The sequence below is a fragment of the Gracilinanus agilis genome, chromosome 2, assembly GCF_016433145.1.
Source record: "Gracilinanus agilis isolate LMUSP501 chromosome 2, AgileGrace, whole genome shotgun sequence".
NCBI lineage: Eukaryota > Metazoa > Chordata > Mammalia > Didelphimorphia > Didelphidae > Gracilinanus > Gracilinanus agilis.
This window is the reverse complement of record NC_058131.1, coordinates 226,939,768-226,958,543: the sequence shown is the minus strand read 5'-3', so window position 1 is coordinate 226,958,543 and position 18,776 is coordinate 226,939,768. Positions and strand designations below refer to the sequence as shown.

Genomic DNA, 18,776 nt, shown 5'->3' with positions numbered 1-18,776 from the left:
TAAAAATAAGAAAAAGACAGTCTCTGCCCTCAAGGAGCCTACAAGGAGGCAGGAAAGTTGGGAGAGAAGAAGAAAAGGGGCCAAAGTAAGAATTATAGTACCACTTCTTCCTGAACATTAACCAAAAATAACTTAACCTTATGGCTTCAATTATCATTGCTATTCAAGTAACTCCCAAATCTATATGTCTAATATGATTCTCTCTCTTGGACTCCAGCTTCTTATTTCCATCTATCACCTAGATCAAAGGTGTCAAATACATTGTCTGAAAACTTCCAGAGTGTGACAGAAACAAATTAAAATATAATTGGGAAATATTTATCAAAACGAATAAAATATTAAACAATATGAATAATTTAATTTGTGGTTCATGCAATCCATAGAGAATTTATGTAAGATTTAGTGAGGCCCATTTCTATTTGAGTTTGACACCCCTGACCTATATGACATTCCTCCTTTCCCACACAGTACTCATCATCTCAACCTTTTAACCATTCCCGGCTTCCACTAAGGCCTCCACAGAAGTCCTATTCCAATGTTCAATATTTTGAATACGGCCTTCAATTCTCACAGATATGAACGTGGAGCCCAATTTCTGTCATACTTTAAGAAGCTAGAAAGGCTTTAGGCAAATTCCAAGCTACAGATTTTCTGAGACCTAATCTGTTTAAATATGGAGAGACTGACTAATGAAATAAGTTTTAGAAAAAATGTTCATGGTACCTAGTCCTGTGTGGCCCTTTTCTGCCCCTGAAGCAACAGGAATTGAGCCCCAGTGGATAGGATAAAAAATGTTCAGAACTACACTGTTTTTAAATGGTCTATAAACATCAACATAATTGTTTCTGATCTAAATCTTTGTCCAACCACCAATGAGGTGATATACTACAGGAGGAAGTGAACCACATCAATATTGACATTCTTGCTATTAATGTAACCAGAAGACATAAAGGAATTGCAGTTAAATGGGAGGCTTGCTCATGGGTTGGAAAGATAAATAAAACAGCTGCCAGAGTTGTTCAATAAAAACAAACTTTCTTTCATGAGATACTTATCTTCCCTTGAAGTGCTCATGGTGAACATAAGCAGGAATACCATCATGAAGTCAATGGGAGACATTCTATGAAGAGCTTGACAGTATCTTCCATAAGAAGAAAACGTATCATTTTGCTCAGTGACTTTGATGCAAAGGCAGGCATGAGAAAATATTGGAAGGGGTGATTTGAAAATAAAATATAGGATTAAACTGTGAAAGAAATCAAAGACTGAAAGACTATTCAGAAGGGTCCTGAATATTTCTTTAATATATTTATATATATATGTACATATATATATATATATATACACAGATATACATATGATGTATATGTATGTGTTCAGTGGAAGCTAAGTATACAGGGGATAGGGAGCCAGGCCTGGAGATGTGATGTCCTGGTCAAAGCTAACTTCAGATACTTCCTAGCTGTGTGATCTTGGGCAAGTCACTTGACCTCAATTGCCTAGCCCTTACAGTTCTTCTGCCTTGGAACCAATTCTTAGTATTGATTCAAAGATGGAAGTCAAAGACTTAAAAATATGACTCTATTTCTATTTATCTATCTATTCAGATGAACTTGAAAATGTTAAACACGAAACATCTCCATGAAGAAAAAAAAAAGTAACTGACAATCCACACAGGAAAAACAAAGAAATAGAGAAGAAAGAATGTAAGCCAGATTATGATATGAACAGGACATTGCTTTTGTTTAGCATCTTGAATCAAATTAGTCCACAAGGACCTCTGTTCCAATAGTATACCGCTACAGGTTCACCATAAACTAGACACAGAATTGAACAGGAAGAAAAGAACTAGTTGGATTGTTTTTTGGAAAACTGTACAGTACTTTTAAAGATCTCAATCTCCTCCCTGACACACAATCTCATCTTTGAACATCATTATTTTCCTGATGATGCCCCATGCTGATGAATCACATTGAACAACATGCTTTTCAAAACAACAGAAATTTCAGAAAACCCAAAGGGCAATAGAAGCCCTTGGGGGGTATATAAGTTTGCTATATCACATGACTAGAAAGTAAAATGAATGACTAGAAAAGGATGTTAGCAAAGATAATGGAATCTGATTGCCAGCCTAATGGTGTCACACTGGTCTCCATAGGATGGTAAAAAGCCAAGAGGAAGATCCCTGGTAGCTTGGGTATATCCTATTGGAGGGCTTCATGGGAAGTCATAGACAAAAATTGCACAAGATTGTGATCTGCACTTGCAGAAGGAATGGCCACATCAATGACTTGATAGACATTTACATTACTGTACCCTCCAAAGAGGAGAATCTCTTTGGACTTTTGTAGTAGGGTTATATTTGTACAAGGAGCTGTGTCCAGAGGCATTGTCCCCGTCAGAGAGGAGTTTATGTTCATTCTTTGTTTCTCCCAAATCCATTCCTCCTCTCATTTATGATATGAACAGGACATTGCTTTTGTTTAGCAGAATGAACAAAAGAAATAACTTCCTTATTTCTGTGGAAGGCACCACCATACTTTCAGTCACCCAAAGCAATGTGTGTATAGGTCATTTTAGATCATTGTTGACTCTTCTCTCCCCCTAACCTTGCAAATTTGAAGTTCAATATCAAAAACTGTTGTTTTTTTCCCCGTGAAACTGACATTAAAGCAATATTACCATTGACTTGTCACCATACCCTAGGGATCATCTTCCATGTATTTTGTTTTCCGCACTAGAACTACTTGAGAGCAAGGAGCATCTCGCTTTTCTATTTGCATCCTCAGCACTTACTACTTTGTGGTTTTTCTCTTAGTAAGCATTTTACGAATGCTTCATTCCTTCATTTGTATCCAACCAATTGTGAAGACATACATTCTACTCCCATCACCTCTCTTGCACTTGTCCCCTTCTCCTTCCTCATATGGCCATTATATTTGCTTGGTTCCTCATCCTCACATCTGGGCTTCCTACTTGGTATCCAAATCTCTACCCTCTCCAGTCCATCTTTCAAACAGCTGCCAAATTCATTTTTGTATGAAAAAAACATGATTCTGTTTTCTCAGAAAATTTCATGTTTCCCTATTGCCTCTAAGATAAAATACAAACACTGTAGCATGGATTTAAGGCCTTTTTCAATCTGGTACCAATGTATTTTCCCAGCATTTTTCCTTATTTCTGTAGCCCACTCATAAGTTTGTATATGTAGAGCTTCATTCCATATTACTCCCCTTTTACATATTCTGTGACTCCATACATATGCTTACATATCCTCCATCTCTAGTACCACTCATAATGCTATACACATTGTTGTTGTTAATGGAGCCCAGGCCTGACATTGCATTAATATAGGGAACATGGACTTTCCTTGGCCAGGTGAGAACAAATACTTTTCTGCAACTTAAAAGTTTGCTTTTGGATCATTCAAAGGAAAACTTACTTGCCTTGCAAAAATACTCAAAACCCTTTTCCCCCCATTTCATCCCATTTCATAGATGAGGGAACTGAGGTTAACAGGATTATGAATTTTCCTTGTTGTCACACAGTAAGTATTATAAAGAAGGATTTCAATTCAGATCTTTCTTATTCAAAGTCCAGAATTCTATCCAGGTTTTCCTGACTCAGAGTCCTATCAATTATTCTAAATTATCTTTCCTTTGTGATTCTAATATAGCAGATGCTTTAAAATATCTGTCAAGTTGAATTACAGCTTTTTACATTAAAAAAATGACAACTGTAAGACAGAAGGGTAATAGGGTTAAATGATTTCCCCTTGGTCACACAGCTAGGAAGTGTCTGAGTCCAGGTTTGAACCCATGCCCTTCTAACATTAAGCCTGGAACTTTATCTGCTGTGCCACTTAATTGCCCACATTTTTCTATATATAACAATTTTTCCAATTACCTTATTTTATCTTTAGCACACTTTTTGTAAGGCAACAGAGGGGTTAAGTTTGGGTTTGGGTTTTTTTTTGGTGACATTTATAGAATAAATTTGACATTTTGCAGATAAGAAAAATGGGACATAGGAGATTAAAGCAACTTGCCCAAGGACATGTGGTGGTAATTGTATATCTGGGGCTGGAATCCAAATCTTTCTACCATCCTACTCTTTCCACTTCAACCTCTTTGCAGGACTTCCATCTTCCACCCTAGGTTCCATGCTGTTCTGATTGGTGAGAATTGAACCTCCCTAGACTATGCTTCACAGATTTTTTTTTTCTGCCATGTTTCACATGTCTTTTTCCTTCATTTCTTTTTTTCACTTATCCTGGGAACTGTATTCAAATCAACATGATCATTGTTTCTGGAAAGGACATGTTATTCAATTTCCTGATTACTCCACTTATTATTACTGAGATTTACTAGATAAAAATATTTTTCTTGACCCTCCTGTGTGGTATTTTACCCTATTAGAAAAAAAAAGCTACTTTAGGGGCTTCTTTTGGGAGTCAACTCTTTTCATTATTTCTATCTCCAGATTCTTGCACAATTCCTGGCACATTGCAAGCCCTTAATACTGGTTTGTTTTTCTTTATGTCCTTCCTTCCTTCCTTCCTTCCTTCCTTCCTTCCTTCTTTGCTTCCATCTATACTTCCTTCCTTCTTTCTTTCTTTCCCTCCCTCTTCTTTCCTTGGAAGGTAAGAGTTAGACCCAGAAGGATCCTTAGAGCTCATGCAGCCCAACCCTCACACTATACAGATGATATAAATGATGTCTTCGGACTCCAAGTTGAGTGTTTTTTCCTCATTTAGTGTTCTTTCTGTAGATGAAAATGCATCTAACACCCAACTTTGCAGAGTAACAAAGAGATACGAAAGAGAAAATGAACCAACCTTTACTTTAGGACTAGAACTGAGATCTGCAACCATGTCTCTCAAAATATCAGGATATAACATGACCAATAACAAGGAAAATTCCTGGTAATTCCAGTGATTAATAAATTCTTGATTGTTAATTGATTGTTAATTATATTAATAAAATAATATTTACATAGCACATTAAAGTTTGCAAAATGCTTTCCATAATTTCATTTGAGCTTCACATTTCATTTATAGAGAGGAACTGAGACTTAACAGATTAATTAGTTCATTAAGAAGTCCATGAGTCACACAAAACAATAAGCTGTCAGAAGCAGGATTTGAATCTAGATCCTCCTGACACAGAGGCCAGTTCTCTAATCCACTGTTCAATCTACAGAATCTCATTGATTGTTTTAATTCCACTGACTGTAGCCAAGATGATGTAACTCCTTTAAACTCATAACCAGGTCAACTGAGCTTTCTTGTCCAGGCAGCTGATTAGAGGAGAACCTGTCTACATCCAAGGTCATACCATGCATTCTCTGGAAAAACCATCAATAGGACAATTTAGAAAAGAAGAAGCTATGCTCAGTGGTGGGAGGTGAACCTGATAGTGTGAGAGCTGGTGAGGGAGGAAGGGCTGTGAATACTAATCATGGCAATTAGGAAGCAACAATCTAATGAATATAAAGGTTATGCATGGCATTCTGCCAACCTGCCCAGGTGCGGTAGGTGTTTATCATGCCTTGTTGACAACTGTTCCCGTTGAGTTGAGATTAGACTAAGTCTTCTCTCTCTAGCTGAAGTGTGCCGACTGAGCGCCCTCAAGCCTGAGCCCTGGTGGAGGAGGCAGGGGCAGAGAATCAAGTCTGAAGATTACAAGCAGGGAACAAAGCCTTTATGCAGTGACAGTTGGGAGAAGCCCCAGAGCATCTCTTTCCCAGGATTTGAGGGAGATGCAGTATGTAAAGGGTGTAGGCGATATGTTTATAAACCTGGCTTTCAGTAAATCCGAGATTATTTGAAACATTAGTCTTACTAGAAAGGAGAAAAAGATAGACAGGAAAGAGAGAGAAAGAAAGACAGGAGAGAGATAGAGAAGAGAAAGAGAGAAATAGAAGGCAATGAGAAAAACAGAAAGATTTTTAAAAAATTTTTAATCATTTATTAATATTCATTTTTAACATGGTTACATGATTCAAGCTCCTACTTTCCCCTTCACCCCCCCCCCCGCTATCCCCCCATCCATGGCCAATGCACATTTCCACTGGTTTTAACATGTGTCCTTTTTCAAGACCTATTTCCAAATTGTTGATAGTTGCATTGGTGTGGTAGTTTTGAGTCCACATCCCCAATCATGTCCTCCTCAGCCCATGCGTTCAAGCATTTGTTTTTCTTATATGTTTCCTCTCCTGTAGTCCTTCCTCTGAATGTGGGCAGCGTTCTTTACCATAAATCCCTCAGAGCTGTCCTATGTCATTGCATTGCTGCTGGTACAGAAGTCCATTACATTCAATTTTACAATAGTATATAAGTCTCTGTGTACAGAGTTCTTCTGGCTCTGCTCCTTTCGCTCTGCATCTGTTCCTGGAGGTCTCTCCAGTTCGCCTGGAACTCCTCCAGTTTATTATTCCTTTTAGCACAATAGTATTCCATCACCAGCATATACCATAGTTTGTTCAGCCATTCCCCAATTGAAGGACATACCCTCCTTTTCCAGTTCTTTGCCTTCACAAAAAGCACAGATATAAATATTTTTGTACAAGTCTGTTTATCTATGATCTCTTTGGGGTACAAACCCAACAATGGTATGGCTGGATCAAAGGGCAGGCATTCTTTTATTGCCCTTTGAGCGTGATTCCAAATTGCCAGCCAGAATGGTTGGATCAGTTCACAACTCCACCAGCAATGCATTAATGTCCCAATTTTGCCACATCCCCTCCAGCATTCATTACTCTCCCCTTCTTTCATTTTAGCCAATCTGCTAGGTGTGAGGTGATACCTCAGAGTTGTTTTGATTTGCATTTCTCTAATTATTAGAGATTTAGAACACTTTCTCATGTGCTTATTGATACTTTTGATTTCTTTATCTGAAAATTGCCTATTCATTTCTCTTGCCCATTTTTCAATTGGGGAATGGCTTTATTTTTTATACAATTGATTTAACTCCTTGTATATTTGAGTAATTAGACCCCTGTCAGAGTTTTTTGTTATAAAGATTTTTTCCCAATTTGTTGTTTCCCTTCTGATTTTGACTACACTCTTTTTGTTTGTACAAAAGCTTTTTAGCTTAATATAATCAAAACCATTTAATTTACATTTTGTAATTTTCTCTAACTCTTGCTTAGTTTTAAAATCTTTCCTTTCCCAGAGATCTGACAGGTATACTATTTTGTGTTCACTTAACTTATTTATAGGTTCCCTCTTTATATTCAAGTCGTTCACCCATTCTGAATTTATCTTGGTGTAGGGTGTGAGATGTTGATCTAAACCTAATCTTTCCCATATTGTTTTCCAAATTTCCTAGCAGTTTTTGTCAAATAGTGGATTCATGTCCCCAAAGTTGGGCTCTTTGGGTTTATCATACACTGTCTTGCTGATGTCATTAACCCCAAGTCTATTCCACTGATCCTCCCTTCTATCTCTTAGCCAGTACAATATTGTTTTGATGACCACTGTTTTATAGTATAGTTTAAGATCAGGTACTGCTAGGACACCTTCCTTCATATTTTTTTTTCATTATTTCCCTTGATATTCTTGGCATTTTGTTCTTCCAAATGAACTTTGTTATAGTTTTTTTCTAAATCTGTAAAAAAGTTTCTTAGTAGTTTGATAGGTATGGCACTAAATAAGTAAATTAATTTGCGTAGAATGGTCATTTTTATTATGTTAACTCGTCCTATCCATGAGCAATCAATGTTTTTCCAAGTGTTTAAATCTAGTTTTAACTGTGTGGAAAGGTTTTTGTAGTTGTGTTCATATAATTCCTGTGTTTCTTTTGGTAGATAGATTCCAAAGTATTTTATAATGTCTAGAGTGATTTTAAATGGTGTTTCTCTTTCTACCTCTTGCTGCTGTGATGTGTTGGAAATATATAGAAATGCTGATTTCCTTGCATTTATTTTGTATCCTGCCACTTTGCTAAAGTTGTTGATTATTTCTACAAGCTTCTTAGTTGATTCCCTAGGATTTTTTAAGTAGACCATCATATCATCTGCAAAGAGTGATAGCTTAGTCTCCTCATTGCCTATTTTTATACCTTCAATTCCTTTTTCTTCTCTAATTTCTACTGTTAGTGTTTCTAATATTATGTTGAATAATAGAGGTGATAATGGGCATGCTTGTTTCACTCCTGATCTTATTGGGAAGGCTTCTAATTTATCCCCATTGCATATAATGCTTGTTGATGGTTTTAGGTATATACTGTTTATTATTTTTAGGAAAGGTCCTTCTATTCCTATACTTTTCAATGTTTTCAATAGGAATGGATGCTATATTTTGTCAAAGGCTTTTTCAGCATCTATTGAGATGATCATGTGATTTTTGTTTGTTAGACTATTGATATGGTCAATTATGTGGCTGGTTTTCCTAATGTTGAACCATCCTTGCATTCCTGGTATAAATCCCACCTGATCATGGTGGATGATCTTCTTAGTTACTTGCTGGAGTCTCTTTGCTAATATTCTACTTAAGATTTTTGCATCTATGTTCATTAGGGAGATTGGTCTATAGTTTTCTTTCTCTGTTTTTTGTCTCCCTGGCTTTGGAATCAGTACCATATTTGTGTCATAAAAGGAATTTGTTAGGACTCCTTCTTTGCTTATCATATCAAATAATTTGTATAGTACTGGGATTAGTTGTTCTTTGAATATCTGATAGAATTCACATGTGAATCCAGCAGGTCCTGGTGATTTTTTCTTAAGGAGTTCTTTGATGGCTTGTTCAATTTCTATTTCTGATATGGGATTATTTAGGTATTCTATTTCTTCTGCCTTTAATCTAGGCAATTTATATTTTTTAAATATTCATCCATATCTCCTAAATTGTTTTATTTGTTGCCATATAATTGGGTGAAATAGTTTTTAATGATTGCCTTAATTTCCCCTTCATTAGAGGTGAAGTCTCCCTTTCCATCTTTAATACTGTCAATTTGGTTTTCTTCTTTCCTTTTTCTTATTAGATTGACCAGTACTTTGTCTATTTTATCTGTTTTTTCAAAATACCAGCTTCTAGTCTTATTTATTAATTCAATAGTTCTTTTACTTTCGATTTTATTAATTTCTCCCTTAATTTTTAGTATTTTTAATTTAGTTTTCATCTGGGTGTTTTTAATTTGCTCGCTTTCTAATTTTTTGAGTTGCATACCCAATTCATTGATCTCTGCCCTCCTTAATTTGTTAATATATGCACTCAAGGAAAAACAGAATGATTTAGGTAAGAATTTAGGGAATGGTTTTGAAACAATTACAAAAAATGCCTTTAAATAACAAGATGCTTTGATGTCTTCGAATATTTGATTTTTCAAAATTTAATGTTGTAGTGTTTTAAGAATCCACCTAACATGAATTAAGTTCCTCTTACTTCATATAAATAGTCTGTTAAAAACATAAATCTCTGCCCAAACTGAAAACAAACTCTTAAGATATTCTCATTTCTGAGTCTTGACAAATCCTTTTAATTTTCTGGCCTCCTGCCTCTCCTTCACAAAAAAGGGCATCATTGAGTCAACTGGTTTCTTTTTTCTTCTCCTTTCCCTTCCACTTCCCCTTTCCCTCCTTTCCCTTCTTGTCTTTTTTGGGGGCAGGGATCCAAGTGACCAAAGTAGGTCTCTTAGGCCTGGGAGAAAGATAGAGTTAAGATCTAGATGACTGATAACTTAAGAAGATGACCTCCAACTGCTCTAAACCTCTGGAATCTGAGGGTCAGTCAAGTCATCATTGATCCTTTCCATGAGAAATGACAAGTAGCCTAAAAAGGGCTTCCTTTCATATTCTACTCAGGGCCAAGAGATTAACAGAGATGAAATATGAATGAAGTTTGAGGGTGGAGGAGGGCCAATGGAAATTTACAGAAACATATACTAACTAATACTATTGGGAAAATTAATTTTTCAAGCATTAGTCATAACAGCAGCCTCTTTGTGTTCAGTCTTTTCAAAGCCCTTAGTTTATTTCATTTTAGTCAAGATCTTTGATTTTATCAGTATTGGTGACTCCCACTATGGAAATTCCTTCCTACTTATATCCAAGGTCACACTAGACACTCCTGAGGAAAATCCACAGGATGGCTTATAAGGGAAGAAGATATATCTCCTCCTACATGACAATGTGTCATGGTTGATAAATGTCATTAGGCAACTCTCCAAAATTAGAAGTTGCAGAAGGGTTTCTTTGACATAGCCATACTATATACCACTCTAGAAAAGACACTCTTTGAAATAAATGTCTTCCCCCAGCCACAAGTAGGAATTTCTGTCTGTGGAGCAAACACGACAAAATGTACTCAGAGTAAGTGGCATGAAACTCATTCTCAGTTAAGTGGGATGGGCAGGCTGCTCTCATGTAGAAAGGAGGAGAAAGAACCCATAGTCACTAATGTCACAAAGTCTTAAGGGGTAGGAAAGATAAAGCAGTGTAGGGCATGAGTAAAGATACTAAATAGCATTCTAGTTGAACTTTCTAATTAATCTCTTGTTAACTAGATGCTGAATTCTGTTGTTTCTATGGTGTTGAAGAGATGAAGTACTCTCAGCTCATCTAAATTTCTGTCCTAGGGAAAGTTACCCTGTGCTAGTTATCCCTCTGGTTCTTCTAATTAGGAGATTCTTTTCCCCTCTTCTTTTATTCTTCCTGCATTCTTTTCTTCAAGTATTGTAGCCCAGATAATCAGAAGTCTGACTTTTTTTTTCAGGATCAGTCTCTTATTGTCTGGTGGCAAATGCAGTAGCATGGATTGTGGAAAAAACTACTGGCTCAAGAGTCGAAGCATTAATCTCAAGCAATTATTCAATGCATAAATCACAATTTTTCTAAGCCCCATTTTTCTCTTCTGTAAAATAACGGGGTTAAGGGAGGTTAAGTGGCATAGTGATTAGAGTCCCAAACTTTGAGTCAGGGAGACTTGATTTCAAGTCTGGTTTCACAGACACTAGGTGACTCTAGCCAAGTCATTTAACACTGTTTTACCACAGCTTCCTTATTTGTAAAATAAGTTGGAGAAGGAAATGGCAAACCACTCCAGTAAATTTGCCAAGAAAACCCTAAATCAAGTTACAAAGAGTAAGGAATGGTTGAAACAACTAAACAAAAAAATGGGGGAGAGAAGGATGTACTAGATGGACACTGACGTCCCTTCCATCTCTAGACTGATGATTCTCTCAAATCTGAACAACATGCAACATATTGGGAATGGTCCTATGAAAGAGCAGGGAAAAGACTCAAAGAATTGGGGTATCTCAAAAGCAAAAAATAGACCTTCATAGAAGAGATAATCAAGGAAGCAACATTTTGCTAATAGGTAATATAGATGATGAAGTGATACCAAAATTTTTTACACATTTCTGTGAAAAAGGCCTTATTACTCAAACATGCCAGGAATTAAGTTAAATTTATAAAAATAAGAGGTATTCGGGGCAGCTGGGTAGCTCAGTGGAGTGAGAGTCAGGCCTAGAGACAGGAGGTCCTAGGTTCAAACCCGGCCTCAGCCACTTCCCAGCTGTGTGACCCTGGGCAAGTCACTTGACCCCCATTGCCCATCCTTACCACTCTTCCACCTATGAGACAATACACCGAAAGTACAAGGGTTTAAAAAAAAAAGAGGTATTCCCCAACTGAGAAATGTCAAAGGATATGAATAGACAGTTTTCAGAAGAAGAAATGAAAGCTATTCATGGTCACCTAAAAAAAATGCTGTAAATCACTATAGACTAGAGAAATGCAAAACTTTTTTTTTTGCCTTTTTTGTGATATGGCTAATATGGAAATATATTTTGCATGATTTCCCATGTATAATTGATATCATATTGCTTACCTTCTTAATGAGTGGGGAAGAGAGAGAATTTCAAACTCAATTTTAAAAAAGTATATGAAAAATAAACAATAAATTTTAGAAAAGAATCTTTGGACACTGTGAAAGTAAAAAATTAAGATGTTTTAAGAAGACTAAGATGGTTCAGCTATATGACACTATATTTGTTTTGTATATGTTATCAGTGTAGGGTGAAGGACTGATCCCTGTCACCTTGTTCCAAAATTACGTCAATTCATTACCAACTACTCTTTTAGTCTAGCCAGTGCATATTTAAATTTTATTTTCCCCCAATGATAACAAGATAAAGAAAAAAAGAGTTCTACTCTAGTGGCTAGAAAGTACTTCTAAACCTAGAGTTTTAAAACTTTTTGTTCCCAGGAATGATTCATGGTCTCAAAAATTATTGGGTGCCCCCAAGAGCTTCGGTTCATTTGGGTTATACTATCAATACATTTAAAAATGATAATTAAAAATTAGTTCATTAAAATAACGTAGCAAACTCATTACATGCTAATTTAAAGCATACTTTATATAAAAATAACTTTTCAAAAAAATACTAAGAGTGGTATTGTTATACATATTTTTACAAATCTCTTTATTGTCTGATTTAATAGAAGACAATTAGATTTTCACATCTGCTTCTCTATTCAGTCTATTGGAATATGTTGTTTTGATTGAAGTATATGAAGAAAATGTGATATCACTCAGATATATAGTTGGAAAAAGGAGAGGTACTTTAATAGATAAATAGCATCTTAGTATTATAATGAAAATAATACTGACATCACAGAACCTGTGAAAAGAATTTGAGGTGCCCACAGTGCTACAGACTACACATTGAGAATTTCTGATCTCAGCTATAGAGATGAACCAGCATGGTAGATATCATTAGAGAGCACTATGGAATCACCTAGAACTATTTAAGAAAAAAGAAGCGGGAAGTTGGAAGCTTTTAGATAGTGTTTAAGTATAATCCTAGATGGAGGAGCAACACTCCTCTAACCCAAGAACTCACTGAATGGTCTTTGCCATGAATCCTTTTGAATTATGCTTTCTGCAGTCCAACCCCACCTCACCCCAACGTTATTAGAGGTGATCATAGAACTGCAGGAATTCAGAATTAGAAGGCATCACAGAGGCTCTCTAGGCAGACCCCCTGATGAAACTGAACCCTCTCTAAAACATCCATTAACCTGGGGTTATTTAGAATCCTTGCAATTAAAAATCTACCTCCCTTTCCTGAGGTTACTCCTTTCCATTTTGGGATAGCCCATTTGTTAAGAAATTGTTTTCCACATTGAACTGAAGCTTCCATTCATTATTCCTGATTCTGCTGTTTGGAGCCAAGTAAAACACTTATTTATTCTTCCATGTGATATATATACATATATATATATGTATATATATATATGTATGTATGTATATATATAGTATTTTAGATACCCAAAGATATCTATCCAATCCACCCCTTGATCCTAGCATCAACTTTCCACCACAACCATCCACCATAAGCATCCCTAGCCCTTTCAACAGATGCTCATATACCATGTTCTCCCGTCCTTTTTACACTATCTTGGTCATCCTTCTCTGGTTATATAACATCCTGTCAACATCCATACAAAAATGTGGACTCCAAACTAACACCCATACTCCAGATGTGATTTGACTAGGGCAGAGTACAGCGAGACTCCTTTTTTGAATACCATAATTCATTTCTCTTTTAATATGGAATGTTTTGCAAAATTATGCATCATCTTTGAACAGGGACCATGATGATCTCCTCTGTATCTTTCCAATTTTAGTGTATGTGCTCCCAAAGCAAACAATAGATACCATAATTCTACTGGTGCAGTCTAAGATTGAATTGGCTTTTTTGGCCACTATTTCACATTGCTACATATTAAGATTGATGCCCATTCTACCAGTTTCTTTTCATAGAAACTATTGCCTAGCCATGCCTCTCCTATCTAGCATTGGCAAAGTTGTATTCTGAACACATATGTAGGATTTTACATTTGTCCCTATCAAATTTCATCTTATTTCAGTGAAGGATTTCTTGCATCTTGACTATTATCCCATGTGTTTGCTATCCCTCTTGGCTCATCTGCAAATCCAACAAAGCATGCCAACCATGTCTTCATCCTAGTAACTAATAAAAATGCTAAATAGTGTAGGTCAAGGACCGATCCCTGTCACCTTGCTCCAAGATGACATCAGTCCATTAGCAACTACCCTTTTAGTCTAGCCAGTGTATATTTAATTTACTTAAATATGCTATCATCTAGACTACATCTCACCATCTTGTCTACAGGGAAAGCATGAGACAATGTCAAGTGCTTTGCTGAAATTAAAGCATTCTTCTGATCTCTTAATTATAGGATCAAAGAGTTAGAGCTATTAGAGAATTTAGAAGTCATCCAGTGAGAGTGAACTTACATCTAGTAAGTTCACTCCTTACTTTCTAGATGAGGAAACTAAGGCCTGGAAACATGAATTGACTTGCCTAAGGCCATCAGGCAGTGAGTTAGCAGAATTGGGATTCGAATCAGAACATATCAAAGTTCATCTCTCCAAATTCAATGTCCTTTCCCCTTAAGACATATGAATTAATTTCAACTATCCTAATAAGATCATAGAAATATCTTAGAGGAAACCAAGACCTTTAAAAGTTAAATAATTTGCTCAAGGTCAAAATAACTAGATAGTATGCTCCAAGTATATGAGAATTGTTGGTATAATAAAAAGTAAATATTAATATAGGTCATTGGTCCCTTTTTTACTTATATGAAAAGTATACATGTAAAATCCAAAATACTTAGTATGTAAAATATCAGACTTTAGTCTGTGACCAGTTCTGTACAACCTAAACCTTATAAAGTAAAATGGACAAGTATAATGATGACTTTTAAGGGTCTCTGAAGTGTCAATGGATGCTGTAATCTCATCAATGTGAGGATCTCTTCCCTGGCAATATATTAATGTCTTCTTATTTTGTGTGCCCTCCCATGAGTTCACTATAAAGTGAATGTTAATATATAAGTTCATTTGAGCTTTATTGGAGGTAGGAGCAAACCACTCTAATCTCTCAGCTAAGCCTATGATAGAACAAGACCTAAGTCACCAGGAATGGGGAGAAGTGGGTAAGAAATTAGGCAAGAAAAATGGTGCTGATATACTTCAAAAGTCTTTTGATTATCCCTGAAAGCATTAGCTTAAAAAAGCTAAGAACAAAATATTTCCAAGCCTTTGTGGAGATGGTTTCATGAAATACTGAGGACTTCTTTCAAGGGATGAGCATCTTTATACTTACCTGGGTTGGATCTCAGGTAACATGTCCATTTGTCACCCACTCCATGCTCAAAACCTTTATGCTTAAGTAAGAGGTGACAAATCTGATGCTCTATTGGGAGTGTTCAGAATCACAGGGATAGAATCATACCTCCCACCTTTTGATATAGAGTTGATAGAGTTGGGATATGGAACGAGACATATATTTTTGGATATGGCCAAAGAAAGAATCTATTTTGCTTAACTATTCTTGTTTCTTACCATAGTTTTCTTTTCCTTTTTTTTCTTTTTCAACAAAAGCGAGGAAGATAGGAAGGAGAAAATTCGATTTTTATTAAATGAAAAAAGTGAAATAAAAACTTAAAATGTAGGAACACATTCATATCAATATGATGTTTCAGAGCAAGGCTTCAGTGAAATAGAGTCTTGCCATTGGCATAGGAACATATAGACAGAGACCTGGACACTTTACATTCCTCACTCACTATGATGAGATAATACTTTATCCTTCCAAAATAAGTAAGCTGAGAAGTCACTAGGGACTCAGATGAAAGGAAGGCTCAGGACACAGAGAAACTGACCAATTTTCCAAAGACTCAGTCCAGGACCAGTTAGTTGCTAAACAAAATAGGGAGCCTCTATGTCTGCTTAAAATTCCTGAAAATTGCATTACTATGAACTTGGACATATCTCTTGAGATCTCTGGTCCTCCATTTTCTTATCTTTAAAATTAGAGAGTTAGATTATATTACCTTATATTTTTATTTTTTAAAACCTTACTTATAATACTTACCATGACACTACATATTGATCTTAAGACAGAGGAATAGTAAGGGCTAGGCAATTGGGGTAAAGTGACTTGCCCAGGGTCCCACAATTATGAAGTGTCTGAGTCCAGATTTGAACCTAACACCTCTCATCTGGAAGCCCATCTCTCTATCTTCTGTGCTACCTAGTTACCCATACGTTACCTTTAAAGTTCCCTCCAACTTTGGATCAATGATGCTACAATCTTCATTATAAATTAATAACCTTGCTTTTAAAATATATCCTCCTTTCGCTTCTATGCCTCTTTCCTGATGAGGGTAATAATAGCTCACATTTATATATAGTTTCAAGACTTGCAAAGTGGATATTATTTTATTCCATTCTTATAACTATCCAGTGAGGTAGGTAGTTTTATTATCTTTACCTTACAAATGAGGAAACTGAGGCTCATGTACATTATTACATTGTCATAAATGTTATGGCTAGAAGGGATCTCAAATACCATCTAATTCAATCTTCTCTTTTAGCTTGTGGAGAAATTAAGGACTCGAGAGGAATGTCTTACACAGGATCATGAACCTACTCAGGGGAAGAGCTTGGGCCTAGAATTTAAAACTGGTGACTCAGTCCAATGCCTCTTCTATTACACTCTATATCCTCTCTCTTCTTTTTGATTTTTCTCTTCCTCTCCCCCCCTGTGTCCAATTCAGTTTGCTCATGATGTTTTCTGCCAAATGTATTGCAAAGGAGCCAGTGAAGAGTAGAGGGAAAATAAATGGCCTTGAGGACATAAGGGAAAACTAGAAGAAAGAGAAATTATAACAATATCACTCTTCTAACTAGTTTGGTCCTAGTGTGACTGACCCATGAGATCAGATTCAAGGCCATATTTTCTGGGAGAGACTTTGAGGTTCATACATCTAGGGTTAGAAGTCAACTAGAGCAAATATTTAAGTAATTACTATGTGCCTTGGACATGGAACTACCATATGAGGAAACTCCTTCTACCAATTCAGGGTAGCATCTTCTCTGCAAGTTATAGTCTTAGTCCTCAACATTTTCAGGAATCAGAAAATCCTTCCTATAGAAAGGTCCTATTTCTTTATACAAGGTCATTTTGAAGCTGCATCTTAAAGGGAAAGAAGGTTTCTGCATGGTAGATGGTGAGGGAGAAGTAGCTATGTACAAAGGCTTCGAGTCAGGATACTAAATGACATGTGTGAAAATCTGAGAGGAGAGGGTTGACCGGATTCCAGAGAGTAGGAAGTAGGTAATGCATAATGAACTTGCTGAGAGTGAGGAAATGACTTGTACTCAAGGGAAGCTGTGTAGCTCTGTTGAGTATGGATTAGAGTAAGAAGAGATTTGGTGTAGGTGTCCCATAAGGTCTGTAATAGCCAAGGTGAGATGAGGAAGCTCTGCCAATGGTTCCCAAACTTTTTGGCCTACCTCCCGCTTTCCAAAAAAAAATATTACTTAGCCCCCTGGAAATTATTATTTTTTTTAAATTTAATAGCAATTAACAGGAAAGATAAATGGATTGCTGCAGCACCCATCAGGGGGCGGTAGCAACCACTTTGGGAATCATTGCTCTAAACTAAGATGAGCTATCATCCTCCTTTCTTACTTCTGTCTCTTAACCAAGATGGCAGCTATGTGAATAGTAAGAAGGAAGTGGATGTGAAAGATGTTGTGAAGGAAGACACAACTAAATCTGGCAATCAATCAGATCTGTATGGTGAAGGAAAGTGGGAAGTTTAGATAACATGGAGGATGTTGAACCCTTGATATATTTTTAAACACTTTACCTTCTTAGAATCAATACTACATATTGGTTCCAAGACATAAGAGCAGTAAGGGTTAGGCAATGAGAGTTAAGTGACTTTCACAGGGTCACACATTTAGGAAGTATCTGAGGCCAGATTTGAACCTCCACCCTCTGGACTTGTCTCTCAATCCTCTGAGTCACTTAGCTGTACCATGTTACCCTTGACATTAAACATTAGCTACATGTAAGACATTGTGCTAAATGCAAGGGATCCAAAGAAAGGCATAAAATAAAATAAAATAAACTACTCTGCCAATCCTTAAGGGTTTTGTGTTCTAATAGGGTGATAACAGACAAAGAACCATGTAAATACAAAATGTATACAGAATAAATGGAAAGTAAAGGCCACCAAAGGAAAGATTATAATGGGAGAAGAAAGACCCCAGGTCAGAGCCTAGGTGTATTAGGAAGCATGTTATATAGAACAATTCAGTAGAAGCATCCAAAGAGTGATCAGACAGGTAAGAAGAGAACTGTTAAAATAAAGATAGATGAAGGCAAACTTTCAAAAGACTTTGGGGAAAAAGCATGCAAGAACCTTGTGGAAGAGACTGTTTGGGTCAGCTTAGGGAACTCCTTTTACCCTGGTCCTCTACCCATCCTTCTATTTATAAAGTAAACATCATTTATTTGAATAAAATCAAACCACAGTCAGATTTTGTGTTAAACTTACAGAGGACTAGTGTGGCTGACCCCTGGGCCTATAAAAATAGGCCAGAACCAGGGGCAGCTGGGTATCTCAGTGGATTGAGAGCCAGGCCTAGAGACAGGAGGTCCTAGGTTCAAATCTGGCCTCAGACACTTCCCAGCCGTGTGACTCTGGGCAAGTCACTTGACCGCCATTGCCTACCCTTGCCACTCTTCTGCCTTGGAGCCAATACACAGTATTGACTCCAAGAAGGAAGGTAAGGGTTTAAAAAAATAGACCAGAACCACTCTTTGGGTCATCACTGATCTAAACCTAAATCCACATTAAGGGACCTCTATTTAAGATAATATGATAAGAAGAGAACTAAGAGAGCAACTTTCCACAGGAAAAAATCTAGAAAAAGAGAACAT

At 36.5% G+C, this 18,776-nt stretch overlaps 1 non-coding gene across 1 annotated transcript; it reads right to left on the bottom strand.

Annotated features, from left to right (window-relative positions):
• Nucleotides 1-13,552: 13,552 nt before the first annotated feature.
• LOC123238382 lies at nucleotides 13,553-13,655 on the bottom strand. The gene has a single exon (XR_006505574.1). It is a non-coding gene; the product is annotated as a U6 spliceosomal RNA (small nuclear RNA).
• Nucleotides 13,656-18,776: the final 5,121 nt, after the last annotated feature.